Source organism: Bos indicus x Bos taurus, chromosome 15 (genome assembly GCF_003369695.1).
Source record: "Bos indicus x Bos taurus breed Angus x Brahman F1 hybrid chromosome 15, Bos_hybrid_MaternalHap_v2.0, whole genome shotgun sequence".
Lineage (NCBI taxonomy): Eukaryota > Metazoa > Chordata > Mammalia > Artiodactyla > Bovidae > Bos > Bos indicus x Bos taurus.
In genome coordinates, this window is record NC_040090.1 from 29,286,874 (window position 1) to 29,311,638 (window position 24,765).

The window sequence follows — 24,765 nt, forward strand, 5'->3', positions numbered from 1 at the left end:
GCTCCGCGTTCTCAAGGCCAGATGGGGAGATGGGAGCCCAGGCTAGGCGAGCATCAGGCCCTAGGGTTTCAGTCTGTGCTAAGCCTCTGACGCTGTATGTGACTTTGGGCAAGTCCCTGATCCCTCTGAGCCTCAGCTTCCCCATCTCTTTTGCCAGGACAGAAAGTCATGGAAAAGAACTCAAGGCTTGGGAGCTGGAGCGGGGATGGGGGTCACCAGGGGCACAGCTGACCAGTCTGGGCACTCAAACTTGGCACAGGAGAAAAGGAATTATCACTTATTGATGCCCGCTTTGTGCAGGGAGCCACTTCCATATGACTCAGATGGTAAAGAATCTGCCCGCAATGCAGGAGACCTGGGTTTGATCCCTAGGTTGGGAACATCCCTGGAAAAGGAAATGGCAACCCACTCCAATATTCCTGCCTGGAGAATTCATGGACAGAAGAGCCTGGTGGATTCTCTGAGGTCCATTGGGTCACAAAGAGTCAGACACGACTGAGTAACTAACACTTCCACTTTGTACAGGGAGCTCTTGCATTCTCTGTTAACTCCCATATCCCTGCTAAGAGGCAGGCATTTTAACTCCCAATTTGCAGATCAAGAAACTGAGCCTCAAAAAGCCCAGGAATGATAGAGCCTGGATTTGAAGCCAGGTTTCCCTGCTTGGGGTCCAGGTTCTGTCTACTGCAGCCAACCGAGGAGTCTCAGACTAGCGTCACTGACACCCATCAGAGCTGTCCCAGGCTGCTACATGCCTCCTCTTTGTTAACCCTGCCCAGGCCCCAGGGTCAGGCCCACAGAGAGGGATTTGGACAAGTGACGGCCAGGTGCGATGGGGTCCCAGGATAGTTGATGATCTACAGCAGGGGTCCCCAGACTTCTTGGCACCAGGGACCAATTTCATGGAAGACAGTTTTTCCACAGACCAGGAGTTGCTGAATGGTTTCAGGATGATTCAAATGCATGACATTTCTTGTGCACTTTATTTTCTAATCTAATGCTGCTGCTGATCTCAGGAGGTACCGGTCCGTGGCCCAGAGGGTGGGGACCCCTGATCTAAAGGGATAGGTAGGCTTCAAGCTCAGGGACACATAGGCAGTTCCCGCAAACTCCCTGACTCAGAAGCCCTGCCCTGAAAGATCGGCAGGAATGGGGCTATCAGAAAGGGTCTCAGCTATAAATCTAGGCAAGCTTGGTCCCAGGAACAGGGCAGGAAGCCTGGTTATAGGAGCAAAACCATGAGTCCCTGAGGCCAGGTGCCATCCAGCAGCTCAGTGTGGCTTGTACAGAGAACGATGGGTCCGTGACAGGCCACAGGCAGGGGGCATCACAGGGCAGAGATGAGGCTGCCCCAATAGCAAAGTCCCAACTGTGGGCACGCAATGCTTTCCTCCATGTCAACAGCACTGGCCCATACCCACCTCCTGCCAGAGGTCTGCCCTGCCACCTGGAATGGGGCTGGGTCTCCCACAGTGTCTCAGGGGAGGGGTGTGGGGGACCAGCAGGCCCAGTGTCCACATAGCTGGCTTTGCCACCACAGAGCATTTCCAGGGGGGTTTACTAAGGTCCTTCTCAAGACAGAAGGACTTGACAGAAGGACTTGACAAGACAGCAGGACTATATCCTGCTGATATAGAATTCCAAACTCCTCAGGTCACTCATTTTCACTGAAAACCAATTTTTCCAAGCAACTCTTCTGAGCCAGGCCCTGTGCTGGGAACACGGAAACAAATCAAATCTGCTCCCCATCCTTAAGCAACAGAGCCCACACAGGGTGATCTGGGCTGGGACACAGGGGAGAAGGCAGAGGGCTGCCAGGAGCCATGCAGGGATGGGAAAGCAGGGAAGACTTCCTGGAGGAGGCAGCCTGGGGTGAAGAAGGAGCTCACATCAAGCAGAGAAAGCTTGGGGAGGGTAAAAAAAAGGAGGTGCTCTCCCCAGGTGTACAATCAATGGGAACACCAAAGGCCACAGGAATAAAGATAAGTAATATTTTCAAGAAATATTTTTAAAAGATGTTAAAAAAAAAGATGAACAAAATATCAACATTTTAATAAAGACAGGATCAGGGCCAAGTTCACAGGCGTACAACCTGTGCAGTGTGACAGAGCCCCCGACTTGGTTGCCATCTCGAAATTCAGAATAAATTTTGAAGGAGGGGCCCCACACACCATGTAGCCAGTCCTGGATAAGAATAAAACAATACTGTGTCAAGTCATGTTGGAGCCTGATAAGAAAAAAACAAAACTATTTATTTAAAATGTTGATATTTCATTCATCATGGATTTTTTTAGTATTAATTTTGATTTTTTAAAAATGTTGCATGAAAAAATTTTTTTTTGATTATTGAGGTTTGGGGTGCCCCTTTTAATGTGCAGCCAGCATGAATGCCTCACTCACCTCTCCCTGGTCCAGCCTTGAGAGCAGATGAAGAGGAAATGGAGTCAGACAACTAGAAAGAGGGCTGTCCAGCAGCTGGAAGCCTGCAGGGCCTGGGTCGGGAGGGAGAGGGGACAGGACAGCCTCAGGCTCCTCTCATATCCCACGATCCTTTGCCAGAGATGCAACTGGGTGTCTTCCCACTGTCAAATCACTGTCCAGAGACTCCATGCCCCCATCTGCAAAGTGAGAACAATGGTTCCTTTCGGCAGCCTGTCTTCCAGGTTGAGGGACAAAAGAAAAAAAGAAAAAGGTGCTGAATTTGAAACTGGAGAGCTGCGTCCACTAGAAAGTTCATGCACGAGTTCTGTGTTAGGGACCCCTGCAGCGTCCACGAACATGCGGGGATCTGGTCTCCCACCCTCCATACCTCTTCTTCCATCCTCCAAGCTCCCAGGATCCCTTCTGCCTTTTCATAGCCTCCCCGCACCAGTCTCAGCTTCTCCCTGCCCTTGCCTTCAATGTGCACAGGAGGGAGAGAGCATATTAAGCCTGTTTTTTTTTGGAGGGGGTTCTGCACCGGGTCTTATTTGCAGTGTGTGGATTTAGTTCCCTGACTGGGGACTGAACCTGGGCCCCGCTGTATTGGGGGTGTGGAGCCTTAGCCATTGGACCACCAGGAAAGTCCCTTAAGCCTTTTGTTTTATTTATTCCTTCTTTCATGCAACCAATATTCATAAGGACTCAGGGTGCAAGGACAAAGGAGGGAACAAAAAGGACTTTGCTCTCAGGGAGACGCACATGCGGCTGGAGGAGACAGGCTATACACTCGGAAACAGATCTGATTATTCCAGACAAAGGTAAACGCTATGAAGAAACCAAAGCCGGTGGTGGCAGGCAGGGAGCTGAGTACTTTACTGCAAGGCCTGAATGATGAGAAGCTGTACTGGTTTCCCATTGCTGCTGCAACAAATTACCATAAACGTTTTGACTTAAAATAGTGAAGGTATATCTCCTTATAGTTCTGGATGTCAGAACACTAGAATGGATCAGCAGGGCTGCGTTGCTTCTGGAAGCTCTAGGGCAAGTCTGTTTCTTGTCCTTTCCAGTTTCTAGGAAGCTGCCTGCACTCCTTGACCCAAGGCCCCTTCCTCCATGCTCAACGCCAGGAGTGTATCATCTCCACAACTGCCCCTTTCTCTGATCTCTGCTTCTGTTATCACATCTCTATCTCTGACCCTTGTCCCCTCCTCACTCATATAAGGAATATGAGAGTGATAATGTAGATAATGAAATGTAGATCCCATTTGTGTTTACATAGGGCCACCAGGTAATCTATCTCAAGACCCATCATTTAATCACATCTGCCAAGTGCCCTTTCCCATGGCAGCTATAACATATGCAGGGAGCAGGCTACCAATGAAGTCAAACCCCTGAAAGCCTTCGAGTGGAGGAGAGCATCCCTAGCAGAGGGAACTACATGAGCAAGGGCCCCAAGGCTAGAACAAATTAGGCATGTCCTCAGAATAGCAAGAAGGCCAACCTTCTAGACAGCAGTGCTCCAGGCAGCCTGACTTTAATTCATTTCATCCGTGGGGCCAGTCTCACCCTTGTAGATGAATGTGGTGTGTTCCAGGAATCCTGAGCAGCCAAGACAGCCCTTAATGAGCCTCCTCTAGGCACTGAAGGTCATCTCCTCTCTCCCCCTGCTTCTTGCTGGCTGTCCCTTCACATGCTTAACATAAGAGCCTTGGGTGTTTGAGGAAGGTGCCAACCCGGTGCCCACCTGGAGCTGGGGGCTAGACTGACTTTGGTGGAGGAGTGGGCCCAGCCCCTGCTACCTACGTATAATCCTGCTCTTTCTTCCCTGCTGAAGGCCAGGATTGTGTGACCGAGGGCGGGAGTGGGCAGGAAAGGCTGGACCTCGAGTAGTGGCAGCCACCTTCAATGGCCATATTGTTAGCTCTGGGCTGCAGAGGGGAGGGCATCAGAGTTTGGCTGAATGAGGCATCTGTGCTCATGAGGTCAGGATGCCCAGGTCAGAGGCTCTCCTAGGAGATGCCTCCCACTCCCACTTCTGCCCAGACCCTGCCATTTGGGTTCCTGATACCTCAGGGACCATGGCTATCACCAGCTGGCTAACTGTGTCGTGCGCTGTTGGTCGCTGGCCTTTCCTGTTAGATTGTAAGCTCTCTGAGAAGTCCAGCAAGTCCCAGTACCCAGCCCCGGATTTGGATCAGAGAAGTTGTCCCATAAATACATGGAATGAATGAATGAATGGGACTGTTGTCATTCTTGCTTTGTCTGATCACCTCTTCCTAGACCATTGTAGCAGTCTTTTCACTAGCTTCCCTGTCTCTGGTCTTTCCTCCTGCACACCATTGCCAGAGGGTCAACAGTGAAGGTCTAACATACCATCAGTTGAATCCTCCTGAGCTCCCTGAGACCCTCAGGGTCCAACTAATCCTCCAGCAGCCTGGCCAAGTGTTCACCTCCAACTCTCTTCCCCACCTCTGTTCTTGTTCTTGAGAACACCTGATTTTTTCCAGCCTGAATGGCCTTGCTCTTGTGGATTCCTGTATGCAGAATGCCCTTACTCCTCTTCTTCCCTCCTGGGTGACCCCTCTTATAGTTCAGGCCTGACTTCCCCCAGCCTTCTCTATGTTCCCATGGGACCTTTGTGGTTACACAGGGCCACCAGGCAATCTACCTCAAGACCCATCAGTTAATCACAGCTGCCAAGTGCCTTTACTGTGGCAGTTAAAACATATGCAGGAACCCAGACCCAGACATCTTTGGGAGTCATTCTTCCGCCTGCCAATGAAGTCACACCTCCGAAAGCCTTAGAGTGGAGGAGAGCATTCCAAGCAGAAGGAGCTACAGGTGTAAGGGCCCCAAAGCTAGAACAAATTAGGCATGTTCTCAGAACAGCAAGAACCCACTACTCTGTGCTCCCAGCACCCTCTGCACCAATTATAATCGCCAGTTAACACCTCTTTCTCCCTAACCGCACCCTGAGCTTTTCAAGAGCAGACACTGAGCCTGACCCGTATTTTCATCACAGCCAGGGCCCTGGACATGGTCAGGCACAGAGCAAATGTTCAGCGTAGGTCTAAGCTCAATTCCAAGACAGTGAGTGCCTTTTGCCCCCTCTGGTGGTCATTTTGGGTCACTGCACTTTCCTGGAGACTATTCATGGGCTTCAGTAGAGAAATGGACGCCTGAACTGCGATTCTCAGAATGTATACCCAGGACCAACAGCATCAGCATCACTTTGGAACTTGTTAAAAATGAAATTCCTGGGCTCCACCCCAGGCCTATGTGAGTCAAAAACTCTCGGGTGGAGCCTAGCAATCTGTTTTAACAAGACTTCTGGGTGCTTATGATCCAGGCTAAAGTTTGACGTTCCTTCTCCTACGAGCCCCAAGTAATGGAGGAGACACCAGGATGCACCAGGCAGAGTTGCCAGCTAAAGTACAAGACTCCTAGTTAAAGCTGAATTTCAGATGAACAATGAATTAATATAAATATGTCTGGTGCAATATTTGCAATTTTTATCTTGAAATTCTTAATAATTTTTGGACATGGAGCCCCGCATTTTCATTTCGCATAGGTATTTAGTCCTAAGAAGGACCCAGAACTCAAAGGTGGGAGGGGTCAGACCTCCAGCAGCTAAGCTGTGTCTCTGTGTTTTCCCAGCTCCCCCATCTTTCATACTCTCCACTGCTTCCTTCCCAGAGTAATCAAACCTTCATCCTTTCTCTTCAGATTCCAGGAACTGTCTCCTCACTGTCTTGCTCCTTCATTCCCACCCTTTCTATCCCGCCTTCCACAGAGCAAAATGAAGTTCCCCAAATGCCTACCCATGTCATCCTCAAAGGGTTTCCCAGGTGGCTCAGTGGTTAAGAATCCACCTGCCAATGCAGGAGATGCAGGAGACGTGGGTTCGATCCTTGGGTCGGGAAGATTCCTGGAGTAGGAAATGGCAACTTACTTCAGTATTCTTACCTGGAAAATTTCATGGACAGAGGAGCCTGGCAGGCTGCAGTCCATGGGATCACAAAGAGTCAGACACGACTGAGTGACTGAGGATGCACACACATCATCCTCAAAACTCTCCTCAGGGTGTCTCCCTACCACTGCTTTTATGATAACAGCCATTCCCCATTTGGAGCACTGAGTTAGACTCTTGGCTCCATGTGCTCCGGTGTTCTGTGCAGTAATTCTGCCTCTGCCCAATGCCCTGAGGTGGGGTCCTGTGAGCAGGACCTGCCTGCAGCCTGGGATGGAGGGCTGAGTATCAGCTTCAGCTCATGCCCAAAGAAGAGATGCTGTCTAGGATGCCACAGAGGAGCGGGAGGAGGAGAGGATCCAGAATGATTTATTGAGCACCTACTTTCTGTCTGGCACTGTTCTGAGTGGTGGGGACACTCCCAGCCAAGGTCCCAGCTCAGGAAGTTCCCAGGGCTCGGGGATGAGGAGGAAATAAACACCTGGCAATGAGAAGGTTGTAATGGCTCAGGGTCTGTGTGCCCACAGAGGTGGTAATGGGTCCTGGCTGGACCAGAGCTCTGTGGTGACCACCTGTCTGGGTTTGCCTGTGATCGAGGGATACGGGACACCCGGTGTTAAAAGAGGGACAGCTGTCACCCTGCAACAGCTCTGACCCCATGACGGCTCCTCCTGCTCATTTGATGCTTCTGGGCTCCGGATGAAGGACCTGAGAAATCCAGACCATGTTAGTGCACACAGGGAGGTCAGCCTGGTTGTGGTCCCAGGGGCTAGTAGACAGAGTAGGGTCAGGAGTCAGCGTGCCCAGGGCTTGAATCTGCTTTGGCTTTGCACTGGCCGCTTGCCTAGAATCCCTGAGCCCCCTTTCAAATGAGATGTGTAGCATCCATTCGACGGGCCGTCTGTGAGGATGAACGTGGGACAACACAGCAAATGGGAGGTATCATTGCAGGATTAAGTTCAACTATAAATAACAGAGGATTTCCCAGGCGGTGCTAGTGGTAAAGAGCCTGCCTGCCAATGCAGCATACATACAGACGCAGGTTTGACCCTTGGGTTGGGAAGATCCCGTGGAGAAGGGCATGGCAATCCGCTCCAGTATTCTTGCCTGGAGAATCCCATGAACAGAGGAGCCTGACAGGCTACATACAGTCCATAGCATTGCACAGAGTCAGACACAAATGAAGCGACTTAGCATACACACATAAACAACAGAATTATTTTGGCTTCAACAAGAGAGTTTGTTTCTCTCTCCTATAAAAGTCTGGAAATAGATGGTTCAAGGGTGGCATGCGGGCACTGCTCTGCTACATTCTCAGGATTTCAGGCTCCTTAGCTCAGAGCTCCTCCACCCTAGGGTGTGGCCCGTGTCTTTAAAGACCCAGATGGTGGCTAGAGCCCCAGCCATCACATCTATGGGAGCTGTAGACACAGAGAAGGTATTTAAAGTCTTGCAATTGGATGAGCTTGATAAGGAAAGGGCTCCACTGGAGAAGAGAAGCCCCAAAACTGAGCTCCAGGACTCCCATATCTAAGGAAGAGGAGAAACCAGCAGCAGCTCCCCAGGTTCCAGACTTCTCTCAGCCTCCAGACTTGCAAACCCAGCTGTTTGCCTAACATCTCCACTTGGATGTCCAAGAGACATCTGAGAATTCGTATATCCAAACTTGAATTCTGATCTGCCCCCCACATCTGCTCCTGTTGCTGCCTTCCTCGGTGTCAGATCCTGGCAGCACCAGCCATGGAGGGGTTCAGTCAAACACTTGGGGTCATAGGTGACTCTTTCCTTTCTCTCACAACCTACATTCTATTCACTAGGAAATCCTGTGGTTATACCTCCCAAGGACAGCCCAGAATCTGATTACTTCACCGCCCCGCTGTTGCCCAGATCCTCTCATCTGATGCCACTTCCTCTCCCCCTGCTTCTGCTCTCTGCCCCTTGGTCTATTTAACTCATAAGGCACACGACAACACCCTCTGCTTGGAAATCTGCAGTGCCTTTTTCATTTCAATTGGAGTAAAAGTCAAATTCCTCACCATGGGCTCTAGATGCTTCGTGATCTGATCTCAGTGATGTTGCACATCATCGTTTACATCTGCTCGCCACCCCCCGCCCTCCCCCCGCCCGCTGCCACCACTGTCACTCCCTCCACCCAGCCCTGTTGGCTTGAATAGACCAGGTACCTCCCACCTCGGGGGTCTCTGTACCCATCCTCTGCTTCAGGTTTTTACTCAAATGTCACCTTCCCTGACTACTCTGTTTAAAATGGTAACCCCCTCACCAATACTTCCTACTGTCCTCTGTCTATGCTGTTTTTTTTTTGTCCAAAGCATGTATCCTATCTAATATATACCTTTCTTTCTTTTTAAATTATTGTCTACATCCCTGTACTTAAAAGTAAATTTCATGAAAGCAGAGATATTTGCTACCATATTAGAACATTAGAACATTAGAACTGGGTTTCCCTGGTGGTCCCGAGGTTAAGAATTCATGCCTAGCCGCTCAGTCATGTTCTATTCTTTGCGACCCTTTGGACTATAGCCCACCAGGCTACTCGGTCCATGGGATTCTCCAGGCAATAATACTAGAGTGGGTTGCCATGCCCTCCTCTAGGGCAGCTTCCTGACCCAGGACTAGAATCCAAGTCTCCTGTGTCTCCTGCACTGAAGGCCTATTCTTTACCCACTGAGCCATGGGGGAAGCCCAATCACTCAATATATATGAATTTAAAGAATGAAGAAAGGGAGGGAGCAATGAATAAGTGAAGAAGTTACTCTCTCTGAGCAGGAGGGCTGTCCAAGAGGACAATAAGACAGGGGTCATGACAACTGACCACCATTGTGTGGACCATAATGTACCCAGCCCTGTGCCAGGTGCTGGGTGTGACCTAGTAGAAGCAGACATCTGCGCTGCCATCCACAGAAGTGGCTGGCAAATGAGAGGATGGAGGGAAGCCCAGGGGCCTGTGGGAGCACAGAGGCGCTTCCACGAGGGGGTAACTGGCGAGCCCTGTCTGAAGCCACACCCTGCCAGTCTCCCCGCAGCAACACTTGAAGTCCAGTTTGAGTCGGAGGCAGCAGCGAGATTGAAGGGCACAGATGTGAAGGCAGAGCTCCCTGGGTTGCATACTCGGTGACCAGCTGGGTGACTTGGGGAAAGTCAGGTGCCCTCACCACGTCTCACTTTGCTCATATGTAAAATGTGGCAGCTGCTGGCCTAGAGCTTCTGCGTTCTTTCCAACTTCAGGCGTCATTCAAGTCTTGGAGGCGTACTGCTCAGCTCTCCCTTCAAGAGAGAGCTTGCGAGACTTCTCTGGCGGTGCAGTGGCTAAGACTCTGCATTCCCAAGGCAGGGTGCCCAGGTCACAGAACTAGATCCCGCATGCCACAGCTAAAGATGCCACATGTCGCAACTAAGACTCGGCACAGGCAAAATAAATACATTAAAATTTTAAAAAAATTTTAAAGAGAGAAAGCTTGTAGGATAGGGTGTTCTTAGCAACAGCCTCCTGCTGCAGCCCCTTTGAGATCTATAGCAGTGGTTGTGATGAGGTCACATCCTTCCTGGGCAATTCCTGCCAGTGACTGGGCAGGAAAACAAGGGCCTGGCCATTTCTGACCAATAGGTGTTTCCTCTAACAGGTAATTTGTGCTCCGGTCTTCCCACCAGGCTGGCGGGACTCTCTCGGAGCTGCCCTGAAGTCCGAGGCTCTTCCTATCTAATTCTTCCTTCCTTCTCTCCATTCACAGACCACAGGCCTACCTCACAGTCTGAGGGAGGCTCCATAGAGGAGGCAAAGCTAGAGCTAGGTCTTCCAGGTTGGCCAGGGAAGAAGGCATTACACGTAGAGGGTTCAGCAGGTGCCCAGGAATGGGGGGGCCAAAGGAAAGTTTTAATCAAGGGGATTAAATGGTCAGATCTGAGTTAGAAGGAGTGGGAGGTGGGGTGGAGAGGGCAAGAGAGGAGGTAGAGAGAGCAGTGAGGAGGCTGAGATGATGGGACCCAGCCCGCGGGGGCATGATTATGGGAGCCACAGGGTCAAGGAATGGTTGGAAAGATGTTTAGGGACTTCCCTGGTGGTCCGGTGGCTAAGACTCTGCACTCCCAATGCAGGGGCCTGGGATTGATTCCTGGTCAGAGAACTAGATCCACATGCTGCAACTAAGGCCCGGTGCAGCCAAATAAATAAATAACAAGAAAGATGTTTAGGTGTTTAAGAGACAGAAACCCCAGAGTTGGAAGGATGGAAATTCCAGTAGCTCTGGAGTCCCCCTTTCTGAGTTCCATGAATGACTGGCTTTGGGGATCTGGCCTGGGCAACAAGGTGGATTCTGGGGCTTGTTACAGAGATGGGAAAGGGAATGTGCTTAATGCCACTGAACTGTGCACTTTAAAATGGTTAAATGTAAACTTTATGTTATGTCTATTTTACCACAATATATTTTTTAAAGAGTAAAATGCTTGGACCAATGCCTAGTGCATAACACACGCTCCAGAGCAGACCCTTCTCCAGGTAGGGGAGTGCTCTTAAGATCCAAACTCTTTTCATAATGATCCGAAAGTGTCATTTGTCTTTGCACTGGGATGACATTTCACACATGAGGCAAAAGCAATGGTGGTAAAAACTGCTGGCATCTCAGCACAAATCAGAGAAGCGGCTCCACATTCTATATGTAGTCACTCAAACTCTCCACCATCACACCCTCCCAGCAAATCCCTGCCCGTGCCAGTCAAGAAGGTCTCTGATGGAGACTTCTCTGGTGGCCCAGTGAGAAAGAATCTGCCTGCCAACGCAGGGGATGTGGGTTCAGTCCCTGATCTGGGAAGACGCCACGTGATTCAGGGCAACTAAGCTGGTGAGCCGTAACTACTAAAGCCCGTGTGCTCTAGAGTTCGTACTCCACAGCAAGAGAAGCCACCGCAGTGAGAAGAAGCAAATAAAATGGAGAAAAAGAAATTTGTATACAAATAAATGTATAAAATTCGTTGGGAATTCTCTGGTGGTCGAGTGGTTAAGAGTCTGTGCGGTCACTGCTGAGGGTCTGGGTTCCATCCCTGGTCAGGGAACTAAGATGCCCCGTAGCAAGGACCAAAAAAAGAAAAAGTCATTGATGAAGCAATAAAATTTATTTAACTCACTATATGCTGCTGCTGCTGCTGCTAAGTCGCTTCAGTCGTGTCTGACTGTGTGCGACCCCATAGATGGCAGCCCACCAGGCTCCCCCATCCCTGGGATTCTCCAGGCAAGAACACTGGAGTGGGTTGCCATTTCCTTCTCCAATGCATGAAAGTGAAAAGTGAAAGTGAAGTCACTCAGTCGTGTCCGACTCTTAGCAACCCCCTGGACTGCAGCCCACCAGGCTCCTCTGTCCATAGGATTTTCCAGGCAAGAGTACTGGAGTGGGGTGCCATCGCCTTCTCCAATTCACTATATATTGACTCTTAAATGCACATCTTTTAAGTATCATGTGTGACAAAACGGTAAAGCCCTCCTTCTGTAGACCCAAACACAATAGTTTTCTCCAAAAACAGCATTTGTGAGGTTTGAATTGTGAGCTAAACTAGCCACTTTTTTCATGGGACACCATTTCTCCTTGAAAGAAATATTGACATAAATTATGGTTATGCAAATGAGTATTTGGAGGACATTTTTCTCAAAAATGAATAAAATCTGTCTGTCATTTCAAGGTAAACTGACAGTATATGTTGCTAATAATAAAACTCAAGCTTCCAGATAAAAATTAGAATTTTGGAAAGCTTGTGTTCACCAACTGTGAGCTTTATGGCTTCCAAAAATTTAAAGACTTTTCTGATGAGATTGGTGGTTATAGTAATGAATTTGATGTTTAATATTATATATTGAAAATTATTAGTATTTGAAATATCTGCATGACTCGGTGAACTATTTTTTCCCCAAATGGCCATTGCATGCTTTCACAAAATCATTCATGGTAAGAGATGCATGCAAAAGAGACTAATGGATTTTAACGTAACTGAGTAAGAAAATCTCATTGATGTGGTTTCAGATTTTAATAGTAACGGAACTTCAAAAAGTACATCAAGTTTATCTTAGTATCAAGTAATAGCCACAATTATTTGAAAAGGCCATTAAAATATTCCTTCGGCTTCTAACTCATATCAGTTTGAGCCTGTATTTTCTTTGTAAACTTCAACAAAACAATATATTATGTGACCAAAAGCAGAAGCAGGTATGAGAATCCAATTGTCTTCTATTGGCCACCCAGTAACATTTTTTGTAAATATAGAAAGCAATGCCGCTAATTTTTTGTTTTGGAAAATGTAGTTATTTTTCATTAAAATATGTTAACATTTACTAAGGTTGTTATTATTATTTTAAATTAATCACTTAAGTGTTTTAAATGTCTCAGTTTAAATTTATAATACTGTAAATATCGATACAAGCCATATAAATAAAGTTCTGTGGGAACTTTAGGGTGTGAAAAATGGTCCTGAGACCAAAAAGTTTGAGAACCAGAGCACTGGTGTTCAGTTCAGTTCAGTCCTGTTACTAGTGACACTGGCGTTAGCGGTTGGGATTATTGTTCTGCACCAACAAGGATTATACAGTAGGGGGCAGCAGAGGCAGCCAAATGAAGGTATCCCTTTTGCCTTTGTTTAGTGAAAGGTATTGTGTGCCCGTTTGTTGGGTATCATTCATAAAGGAAATCAGTCCTGAATATTCACTGGAAGGACTGATGCTGAAGCTGAAACTCCAATACTTTGGCCACCTGATTCTGGGAAAGATTGAAGGTGGGAGGAGAAGGGGATGACAGAGGATGAGACGGTTGGATGGCATCGCTGACTCGATGGACTTGAGTTTGAGTAAACTCCAGGAGTTGGTGACGGACAGGGAAGCCTGGCATGCTGCAGTCCATGGGATCACAAAGAGTCAGACACAACTGAGTGACTGAACTGAACTGAACTGAACTCACACCCTGTACTAGAGATGCAAAAGTAAATCTCACAAGGAGTTCATGGTCCAGTGGGTAAGAGCCCCTGACAATTGGTGATGGTGGAGCCAACCCAGACACCCCCCACTTGAGAGCATCAGGAGGTATGGGTAAAGGTGAGCTTGGCATGACTATGGATATTCTTATCTGCTGGTGGCAAGGCCTGGTGGAAAGAAGAGAGCCCACAGGATCTGGGGTCAGAGAGGGCCCTGAAGTTCCCTGCCCTTTCAAGACTGGAGCCTGAGGGACTTCCCTGGTGGTCCAGTGGTTAAGAATCCTGCCTGCCAATTCAGGGATTCGATCCCTGGTTCAGGAAGATCCCACATGCCCTGGAGCAACCAAGCCCGTGCACCACAACTTCTGAAGCCCACTCACCCTAGAGCTGGCGCTCTGCGACATGAGAAGCCACTGCAATGAGAAGCCTGCAGGCCACAACTAGAGTAGCCCCCTGCTCACTGCAACTAGAGAAGGCCCACACAGAGCAATGAAGACTCAGGGCAGCCAGAAACATTAATAAATAAGGAAAAGCCTGGAGCCTGAGCAGGGATCCAGGAGTACGAGAAGGGGGGCCTGGTATCATTTCTTACTCACTTGACACAGGCATTCCCCGAAGCCGCCCCCAACCCATAGATTTCCAACTTCCATCTCAGTTTTTTCCTCGCTGTTCACATCAAGGCTCCCAGCTTCACGCCACTCCCTTGGCCGCTCCATTTGGCCCTCACCTTGCCCCCTGCTTCACGTGAGACCCCAGCCCTGACCTTCCTCACCTGCCCCATCCCCACTCAGGTCCTCCCAGTCCCAGAAGTAAAGTAAAGTTGCCTCTCCTGCGTCTCAGGTCAGTGCGTGCCTCGCTACCCTCACCTGTTACCACCTCCTTGCATCTCCAAAAGCCTCCATCCCTGCCTCCTCCTCCACCTGCTACCCAAGCATGCATCCCTCGCAGCTACCCTGGGAGGGTGCCCACACCAACTTCAAATGCACCCTTCCTCCTGTCTCAATTCCCACACCGCCCCCCACCCTGGACCACCCTCAGTCCCAGCCGCTGACCGCAGGATGCTTCCTTCTGGTCCTGCTAACCTCTTCTTGCTGCTCACTCTTGTCTCAGTGTTTGATTCCCCCCTTCCCTCCTCCCTTCTCTGACCAGTCCCTCTCTGGCTCTTTCCTGGGCCCCATTCCCTGCCCAACCCTCTCCCCATGAGTTTCACACTCCTTTCGTGGCCCGCTGACCCTCTCCTCCCTGTTTCAGGCTGTAACCTCGGGCCCAGCCCCTCTCCTGAGCTCTGGACTCTTCTCACGCTCACCTTCAGAGACACCATCAGTGGCCTGCCTCTCCCCCCTTTCCCCAAAGTGTTCCTGACCTCCCACCCCACAACAGGGGCCCAAATTGGACCCTCCTCTCTTCTTGTCACCCGGACTCAAAACAGTCCCCAGCCCGGCCTCCCTGCTTCGGTCTCTTCTCCAGACAGTGACCAGGGCAAGCTCTGAAGAGCAAACTCGATCTTGCTACCCCCGCTTAAACCCTCCCAGGGGTCCCCTCTGCCCTCAGCAGAGAAACCAAACTCAATGACAAATGTGACAAGTCCCCCTGCCGCCTCTCCTTCCATCGGCTTCAGCTTCAAGGGGCCACTCTTCTCATCTCCATTTCACTCATGGAGAAGCCTAGACATGGAGTGGGCGATGCCCAGGCCAGGATGCATGTCCGGCTCCCGCGGAGTCTGCTGCATCAGGCCTCAAGTGCCCTATGTCCAACGTCACCTCCAGTCCCGGCAGTGGACTTTGTCCCTCTCGCCCATTCTCCACTCAATATACCTTTGGATCCAATCCCAATGTCCGTTCAGCCCAGCCAGGGCCTGGATACAAGGCCCTGCCCATGGGACCTGGGCCCCTCCTTGACCACCTTTGGCAATTAATTGGGCCATAAACTTTCCTCAACAAGTCAGAGAATTTTCTCTAGATCTGGCAATGATCTTAGGTTCAACATATTCACTATCATATCAGATACTGAGCATAACAAGGCAGGCCATTCAGTGTAATACGGGCTCTGTTGTTGTTATTCAGTCACTAAGTCGTGTCCAGTCCTTTTTCACCCCGTGGACTATAGCCCAGCAGGATCCTCTGTCCATGGGATTTCCCAGGCAAGAATACTGGAGTGGGTCACCATTTCCTTCTCCAGGAAATCTTCCCAACCCAGGGATCAAACCTGCATCTCCTGCATTGGCAGGCAGATTCTTTACCACTGAGCCACGGGGGAAGCCCCAGAGGATGAGATGGTTAGATAGCATCACCAACTCAATGGAGATGAATCTGAGCAGACTCCGAGATAGTGAAGGACAGGGGAGCCTGGCATGCTACATTCCATGGGGTTGCAAAGAGTTAGACATGATTTAGCGACTGAACAGTGACAAAGTTTCCTCCTGTATGTCAGGGTGGGGGTGGCCCTAGCCCCTACAGTCTCACTATACGTTGATTGATGCCATAGGGCCACTGGGGGCACCAGAAGGCTGGGGAGGAGGAGCAGCAGGCAGGGCTGGGGGCCAGCTGGGTGTTCACAGGCTGGGAGGAGTGAGGCTGGATCTAAGCCAAGCCACCTCCTCTCTTCTACATTCCCCCTTTGCTAATGTCCTCGTGCCCTCTGGATATAAAGGCCAAACTCACAGCCCCACCTAATACGGCCTCTGCTGGCCCCTCCAGCTCCATCCTGTTTATCAGACACTCACAGTGAGGCTTATCATGTACCAGCACTACCCTAAGCTTTGATAGAAGTTAACTCTTTTTAATCCTAGATAGACTACAATGTAGGTAGTTGTATAAGCCTCACTGTACAGATGGGGGACCGGGGCGCAGAGCAATGACAAGTTGGTGATGGCAGAGCCAGAATTCAAACCCAGGCCATGTGGGTCCAGAGTTTGTGCTCTAGCTGCGCCCTCAATTTCTTCCTTCCTGTGTCATTCCTGCTCCTCCAAACGCACTGAACTCCTCACCCGTCACCTGTTAGTTCCCACTTTCATGCTTTTGGGCTCAACGTCCCCTCTACCTCAAGTGTCATCTTCTCAGTGAACCCGCCTCAAACCCCCTGCTCCCCTCGCCCCCACTGAATCACTCAACCTCCTCCATCTTCAGGGCACACGCTGTACACGTGGCTACTGCAGACAACCTGGCACCAGGGTTCCTTGATGTTCAGGGTGCTTCCTCCCTGACTGTCACATCCCTGGATGCCCAATAGTTCATCCAAGACTTCATCCAGCCTAAGAATTATTGCTAAGAGACTTCCCTGGCAGTTCAGTGGTTAACGCTCTGTGCTTCCAATGCAGGGGTTTTGGGTTTGATCCCTGGTTGGGGAACTAAGATCCCAGATGACACATGGTGTGGCCAAAAAATTAAATAAAATAGGAATAATACATAAATACATTAATACATAAATAGGAAAAAATAAGTAAAATTTTATTTTTAGTAATCTTTCTTTTTCAAAGAACTACTGGTAAATGTGGAATGAGCAGAGGCAGGGGGCACAGAGAAACAAGATTCCATTCTTTACCCTCTAGAAGCTCACATTCCAGTGAGAAAACCGACCCATAAACAGCCAACATCTAAGTAGATCAGAGCCCCAGGAGAGGCACAAAGAGCCTGCAGCATCACCAGCTCCGTTTGATGATGCTGTGCTCCCAGCTGGGGGAGTCGGGCAGGCTTCTCAGAGAGGTCAACTTGTGTTCTGGGCCTTGAGGGATGAAGCAAAGCCCAGTGGCCAAGTGGGGCGCGTGCAGGCGGGAGAGCTGGGGAAAGGGTTCCAGGCTGGCCGAGGCAGGAAAGCAGGATGTATCGTGAGCGTGAACTAGTTCAGCTGAGCCTGCTGATCCCACACCAGGCAGTGAGCTGCAGGAGGGTGGTGTCCACCCCCACCAAGCGCAGTGCCTCCACATGGTGGGCGCACAGGAGCGGTGTACTGAAAGCAGACCTCATGGGGCGCCCTACTTAAGGCAAAAAATGTGAAATTGTTAATGTAAATGTAAGCATCAAAGTGAATGCTTATTTGTATTGCAATTGGGAAGGAGCTTGCAACACAGTTGAAACTGCAGAAGAAAGTAAGGTCAGAAGAATGCGGGAAAGGGGACTTCCCTGGCAGTCCAGTGGTTAAGATGTAGGGGGTGCAGTTCAACCCCTGGTTGGGAAACTAAGATCCTGCATGCCAAAAGACACAGCCAAAAAGAAGAAGAATGTGAGGAGGGTGAAGGTCCTTTGAGCAGGCACCAGGCTGACAAGGCTCTCCTTTCCTGTCAGCCCCGGGGGCTCAGATTCAATCACCCTCAGACAAGCCACCGTGATTGTGACCGTGCCTCTGTCACACGTCGTGAGCCTCTCTGGCGCAGAAAGGCCTGATTCTCCTGGGTCGGGAGACTTCCTCCCCGGGGAGGGTAGTCAGAGGGCGAATGTGGGCGTCTGAGTCCTGCGTGCTGCTCCCTTCCTGCTGACCTTGGGCACTTGTCTCTGGGGCCTCAAGGATCATGGAGGGTCTGTGCTGAAAGCCTCCTTTTCATGCGGGCATTCTGCTCATCTGACCCCACTCTGGAGACTCTCATAGCAGGGGCGGCCAGAGAACAGCTTTGTGAGAGCCTCATTCATCTCCCAATGCTGAGGTCTCACAAGGGTGCCAGGCTGTCTGCTGGGTGCTGGTGCATGGGGGCACACAGCCTCAGAGGTACTGCTGACGCAGTGGGTCCAACTAGACACGAAATACCTGATTACTGAGCCTTCAAGCCAAGCCATTCCAGACCGAAGGTGGACTTCCAATGAGAATCCAAGGAAGGCTTCTCAGAGGAGGAGACACTTGATTTGAAAGACTGAACATTCATTCAACAATTATTTACTGAGCCAGACTATGTGCCAGACTATGCTAGGGTCTGGGAATACAGCAACGAGGAGGACAGATGGGCATTTGCTCCAAAGCTTCTTCCCTTCAGGTCAGCAGGGAAATAGAAATTAACTCAGGAGGAAGGGGGAACATGGCTCCCAGACAAGCAGGAGCAACCACATGAAGGGAGAGATGTATCCTGTTTATGGATGAAGCTGAGAGACGTGTGGTATGAGGGGAGAGGGGAGTGATTGGGAGGTAAAGCCAGTGGGGTTGGCAGAGAGCAGCAACAGAGGGACCGGAATGCCAGGCTGGGATCTAGGTCTTGATCATGCTGGCAACTGGGAGCCACAGAAGGTTCTGAGCAGAGGGAGCAGTCACAAGGTTTCTTAGCAAACTAGCTTGCAAGCCCTCCAGCCACAGCCACCAGTGTTAGCTTCCTGGGACCAACCTCCCCACCCCCACCCCTGGGCCTGGCCAGGAGAGAACACCTGCTTCTTCCCCTGCCTCTGCCTCCCCCCCAACACACACAGCTTGGATTTCAGCCTCTTCTCACCCTTTTCCGTGTTCCCCCAGCCAGACTCTAAGGTGTACTCTGAAGAGGGATGGGGCAGAGCTCTGGGTCCAGGCCTCACAGAGGATTCCAACTCTTCATACCATCTGCCTCTTGTGGGCTTTAAATGTTTTCATGCTATCTGGCTTCCCTACCTGTCTTTCCTATATCAAGACCTGGTTTTAAAACGTCCCAGGACTCCCCTCTGATACCCAGTGAGAGAAGAATCAGGGGCTTCAAGGCTGGGGCCTCAGCAAAAACCTGTTGGGTTCAGGACCAGAAGCAAGACTCTAATGGAGTTCTTGGCTCTTAGAAAAAAAGTCTGGGGAATTCCCTGGTGGTCCAGGGTTATGATTTAGTGTTTTCACTGTGGGGGTCTGGCCTTGATCCCTGGTTGGGGAACTGAGATCACAGTGTAGCCAAAAAAAGAGAAAAAAAGGAAAAAGTATTCTCCTGCTCCTGTCTAGCTCCACCTGCCTCTTCCATCCATTCTCCTGTGCCTTCTCTACGAGCACCAACTACCCTGAACTTGTCTGGATTCTTCAACAGAGCAGTGCTCTCCCCCACCTCCAGCATTTAGTCCAGGCTGGCCTTTACAAAGACAGAGCACTGTCCATTCCCCAAGGTTCCCTCCTAAGCTAGCTAACCCCTATTTCTGGGCTGAGTCTGCTTGTCACTCCCTGAGGGAAACCTCTCCTAATCCCCTCAGAATAGGCGAGGGATCCCCAGAGAGGTTCTTTCAGACTCCATGCTTTTGCACATACTATTTCCTCTGCCAGAAGACCTTCCCTCCATCCTCTGAAGCCTGCTGCCTGTCCAGTCCTCGCTAAGTAGCAACATCTTTATTTCCCTTTTACAGTTGAGGCACCAGAGGCTCAGAGGGATCAAGTAACCTGTTCAAAGCCACATAGCTTTGCCCTAGAATGTGACAGTGATGAGTGGAAGGAATCCTGTGCCAGCTATATGGTCTTGGGAACATCACTTGGTGACATCTCTCTGCCTTTGTGGCCTCATCAGTGAAATGGGGTACCTATAGTACAAGGTTGGTGGTGAGGCTTACAGAAAACCTGTAGTCCGTAGCCTCCATCCTTTCCCTCCCAGGCCAATTAATGGCTTTTACATGGCCCCTGCTGGACGTTCAACACTCAGTCATTCATACATCAAAACCCTCCAAGACTAGCTCTGTGCCTCGCCCTGTATGGGGAATCTAGCGCCCAGAGATAAATCAGACACAGCTCCAACTCCAAGGCTCTGGGGGAGGGATGGGGTGGGAGTACAGGACAGAAACTCAATACTATAGAGATGTCTGTGCGCTGTCCCTACCTAACCTCTGCTTTTAGCGTCTTATTTTTAAAACTGACAACGACGCCCCCCATCCATCCCCCCACCCCCACCCCCGCAGGTGGGCTCTGGGAAGGAGGAAAAAAGTTAAAGAAAGACCCGCTCTTTATTTTCAAAATCTTATTTTTCATTGCTTCCAGAAACCTGAATATTTCAGGGTATCCAAGTTCATCTCACGCTGAGCCTTAGAAGCCAGAGAGGGAGAAGGATACTGTGAGGCTGTATCCCACCAGTATCGAGGGCTTCACTATTCCTGAGGACTCCACTCGCCCCAGGATAACTACCCTAGTTTCCATCCTGTTCCTTTTCCCACCTCGACCCCTGTTCCTACCCCTTGACTGCCCACCCTCGGTCCCAGATAAACCAGCCCTCCCTACTCCTACTTCCATCCGGGTCCCCAGGTTACCCTCTCCCTCAGCTCAGCTCTTTAAAATCCCACCGTGCCCTCCCTTATCCAGTCTGCTGCTGCACCTCTCCGCTTCTGCCCTGCCCTCTCCGAGGTAGAGTCCACGTTCCGCAGAGTTCCGCTCTTTTCCCGCTCTCGGATTGGCTCCAGCTGCACGACGGCGCGGGACCTGAGCCGGGTGGGGGTAGGAGCGGAATCTGGAGCTCGCCCCGCCCCTTGCTTGTAGCTCGGGTGGGCGGGGCCTCATACTGATCCCGCCCCTACTCGGGAGGGGCCGTGCTGGCCGGCGCTCCGGCACTGAGCGGCGCTACCCCGGCTCTGCTCGGCTCCGGCTCAGACTGCAGCTCCAGTGGGAGTGGGCGGCGGGAATGACAGCGGCGGTGGCAGCGGCTGCGGTGCGGGACTAAGCGAGCGGCGAGCGAGCTGAGGAAAGAGGAGGAAGTATAGCCGCGGCCCGGAGCCCTGGAGTCAGCTGCCGCGCCGTGGACCGCCCCATATTGCGGAGCCAGCCGAGTCCGGACCTAGAAAGACTTCCCCGCCGGCTCCGGCCGCCGCGGCTCCGCGCTCCTCGCCGGCGCCCTGCCCTGCCCCGCCTGCCCCAGCCCCGGGTTCCGGCGGGACGCTCCCTACTCCGCGGTCCGGGACGTGTAGCCCGGACGCTCCGAACCCCCGACCCAGATCCAGTGCACCGGGACGGGACGCTCCTGGCCCACTATACGGTTCCAGGATTACGGGCTCGCTCACAGCCTTTCTGTAGTGTGTGTCGGAGCCCCCAGCCCTCCGGCCAGGGTTAAGGCGGGGTGCACCCCAGCCCCCTGATTGAGTGCAAAGGAGTCCGGACGCCTCCAGACTCTGGTTCCCCGAAACTCGGACCTTCTGCCGCCTCTGACACGGTACTTCGGACTTGGGATCCGTGCGAAAGTCCAGGAAGCCCCGGCCTGGTCCAGAGCCCCGTGAGGGGTCCCAGGCGGGCTGGACAGTCAGACTGAGCCAGACTGTGCTGGTGCTGCGAGCCGAAGCTGCCACCTTCCTGCCGCCCAGACGAGGGGCTGAAGGCTTGCCCCGAAGAGAACACAAGAGAGAGCCGAGAGCTGCAGGTGAGAGAGCCCCGGATGCCGAGCAAAGGCGGCCTCCAACCCCATCCTGGCAGCTCCGAGGCCACCTGCGGGTGTGCACGGGGCATTAGCTGCAGCTGGAACTGGCCAGGAGCGGGGCGCGGGAAAGGGAGGAGAAAAGGGGAGAAAACGGGCACTTATTGAGCGCCCATTGTGTGCGGGTCCGCGCCCCACCCTTGCGCAAAGGATCCCTCAAATGGCTCACTCCCACTGCGTGTGATGAAAGGTGTTGTGTGCTGTTAAGAGCGCTCACAGATGGGGAAACTGAGGTTCATCAGGGTTGATTGACCCTGCTGTTTTTTACTCTGGTGCTGAGACTGGGGAGGAGTGTTAGGCTGGAAAGGGAGAGGAGCAGAGAATGGAGAGGAAAAGAAAGGAAGTGCATAGCTGCCAGGCAGGAGGTGGGGGGGAGGGGTCAAGGTGGGGCCACTGGGCCCTCGGAGAGCTGATCCTGCGGCTGGGAGGTGGTCTTTCCCTCCCACCCCGTTGTCATGTCACCTCCCGGGAAAGGTGACCCAGAGTTGAGAGCAGAAATGGGAAGCTTACCAGTTTCACAGCTTCCCTCCCTGACATCTGCCCTGTTCCCTGTGTGCCAGGATCCAGCGTCTCTAAGAGGCTAGGAGGTCCTGAGATGCTGCTTATCTGCTAGGAGAACACACCATAGAGGTCCCCAAGTCAAAGCCTGTCAGAGCTGAAGGAGATGAGGCCCTCAGCACTCACCCGGCACACATGCTGAACATTGGAAAGGGGGACACTGAGGCCTGGGGACAAGGGGGTACCAATTGTTGAGGTCCTAAAGCAAGTGACAGGTTGAGCCAGAAGTACACTTGAGAAGAACCTTCCCAGACATCCTTCAGGGTATCCACTCTGCTTCCCTGGTTAGCGTCTTCTCAATGGGTGGCTGGGGTTTTCCCACCCCAGATGTAAGATCTCAGTGACCACATGTGAGGCTGTTGTGAAAATCCATGTGGTTGGTGCTGGGGCCTGAGACAGATCAGCAGCCCCACAGCCTCTGGCCCAGACCTCAAGTCTGACCGCAGCCTCTCCGGGGCAGGGGAATCTGCAAGACACCTCTGGTCTGGGAGGGCAGGGGTTTGCACAGGTTCCCAGGGTTGGGGCTGCCGGGGCGAAGGGCACAGTCCCAGGGGCCGGATTCCCAGGCAGGGGTCCTGTTGCCTCCTGGGGTTGTGCACGGAGAGGGATGTTATGAAAGAGTGCTTGGCATGGACTCCGTGGGCTCTTGTTCTTGGTGGGAAGGGAACGTGGCCTCAGTAGGAGCCCTGGTGGCCTTGGCTGGGACTAGTTAACCCCTGCTGTGCCCAGCTTCCTGGAGTCAAGGGGAAACCACTTTGGAAAGCCCCTAGGAGGTAGGGGAGGGTGGAGAGGTCAGCTGAAGACTGGAAGCTCTCAGTCTCTGGGGGTGAGTGTTTGGGGGACCTGGAAGAGAAAGTAACTGAGGGGCTTGGGATTCCCAGCCCCCACCTTCCCTGGGGGTTCAAATGCTCATAATAATCCCGCATCTAAACAAAGCTCCTCTTTGATGAGATAATCTCGCACCTGTGATCTCATTTCATGGTGGAGTAGAAAGGATCGGGAACACAGTGAGGCAGGAGACACTGGGGCGCCCCCCAGGGGTCTCTTGGATGCATCCATGGCTCCACGCCTCACCTGTAAAATGGAGTCAAGGCAGGTGATAGGTTACCTGCTCAGAGAATAGGGCCATCTCGTCCAGCCCACTGTCGAGTGCTAAAGAGTGGTGTTTGCCAAGACAGGGCTTGTTGCTAATGGCTACCTTGTGTGGGAAACTGAGGCTCAGAGAGGTGAAACCATCTGCGCAGAGCCTTTGAGTTTGCTTCAGGAACTGAGTGCTGACTGTGTACCAGATGCCCTGGAAGGTGTCCGGATGGAGAAGGGATTGTGGGGACTAGCACTCAATGGGGCGGGCTGAGCGCACGGGCAGACAGCAGTGAGTCACACCAGGCAGCAGAAATCTGCTCTGATTCCTCCCACTGGCCATGTGGTGTTGGGCAAGTCACTTCACTCCTCTGAGCCCCAGCTGCTTCTCTGTGAATTAGAACTCCTCTTTTACAAGGTTGTTGTGAGGTTTAAATATACAGCACGTGGCCAGATAGCTATTTCCTTCCCTGTAAGAAAAGGAAGCTTGAATTTTTGACCAGGAAAGCCAGAGAAATTCTCAGACTTGCCTTGGGTAGGAATGGAGGCTACTGTTGCAGGTTCACAGACCTGGATTTGCTCAGCTGTAAGGGTCAGGCTCCCCTGGGCCACCGCCCTCATCCTATAACCCTTTTGAATCTGCTTCGGGGTCCTGGCAAGGAGGCTTTGGGTTCTGACCCTTCACCTCAGGGCTGCTGGCCCCTTCAGGGTTGGGGGGAGTGGGTGTTCGTTCCCTCTGGCCCATTGTCTGGCCTCCCTAGCCACAAAGGTGCAGTAAATAATTTATGGCTCCCCTTGCTGGGAGGCAGCTTGGAGGAATTGATTGCTCTGTGGTCAGCTGGGTTTCTGAACCCCACCAGAGAAGGCAGGTTGTTCCTGTCAGTGCTAGATCAAGTCTTAGATATGGCAGAAAGGGGCGACAGGAAGAAAGTGACCTGTTATCAACCCCAGCTGTCTTAAAGGGGGCAAGGTGGGCCTGCAGGAAACAATGGAAACCAAGCTAGATGAACAAGGATCAAACTGTTGGGCTCCTGATTCCAAATGGGTCAGGAGGGGTGGCTGGGAGAGGCTCTTGGGGACCAGAGTATCCCGGAAGGCTTTGTCAAGGAGAAAGGTGTCTAGACAGGGGCTAGAGGCAACTTGCTGTAGAGAGTAGCGGTCCTGACATCAGCTCAAGGTTGAATTCTGGCTGTGCCACTTACTTATTGTGTGACTGTGAGCAAGGCACCTGCCCGGCCAGGCCTCTGCTCCCTCCTCTGTAAAATGAGGTTAGCTACAGGTAACTGTGAGGTCATATACATAAAGATGGCCTGATAGGCATTTAATGAAAGAGTGCCTCACTGTGAACGTGAGCCGCAAGGTGGTCTAATGGCGGGAAAGATGAGCCGGTGTAATAAGCAGGGAGGTGGGGAGAACTTAGAGTGGTGATGAATCTGTGGGGTCAGAGAAGGGTGTGAATAAGAGGGGT

General features: G+C 51.6%; 1 protein-coding gene across 4 annotated transcripts in view; it reads left to right on the forward strand.

Annotated features, from left to right (window-relative positions):
* Positions 1-20,759: 20,759 nt before the first annotated feature.
* The window catches only part of GDPD5 (glycerophosphodiester phosphodiesterase domain containing 5), a 91,498-nt gene continuing 87,492 nt past the window's right edge, over positions 20,760-24,765 (forward strand). For 3 of the 4 annotated variants that reach the window (XM_027562871.1, XM_027562870.1, XM_027562872.1), the window contains exon 1: positions 20,779-21,605. The gene's annotated coding sequence lies outside the window, so the exon portion shown is untranslated. Of the gene's footprint in view, positions 21,606-24,765 lie in introns of all 4 variants that reach the window. The other variant, XM_027562875.1, reaches the window with a different exon arrangement.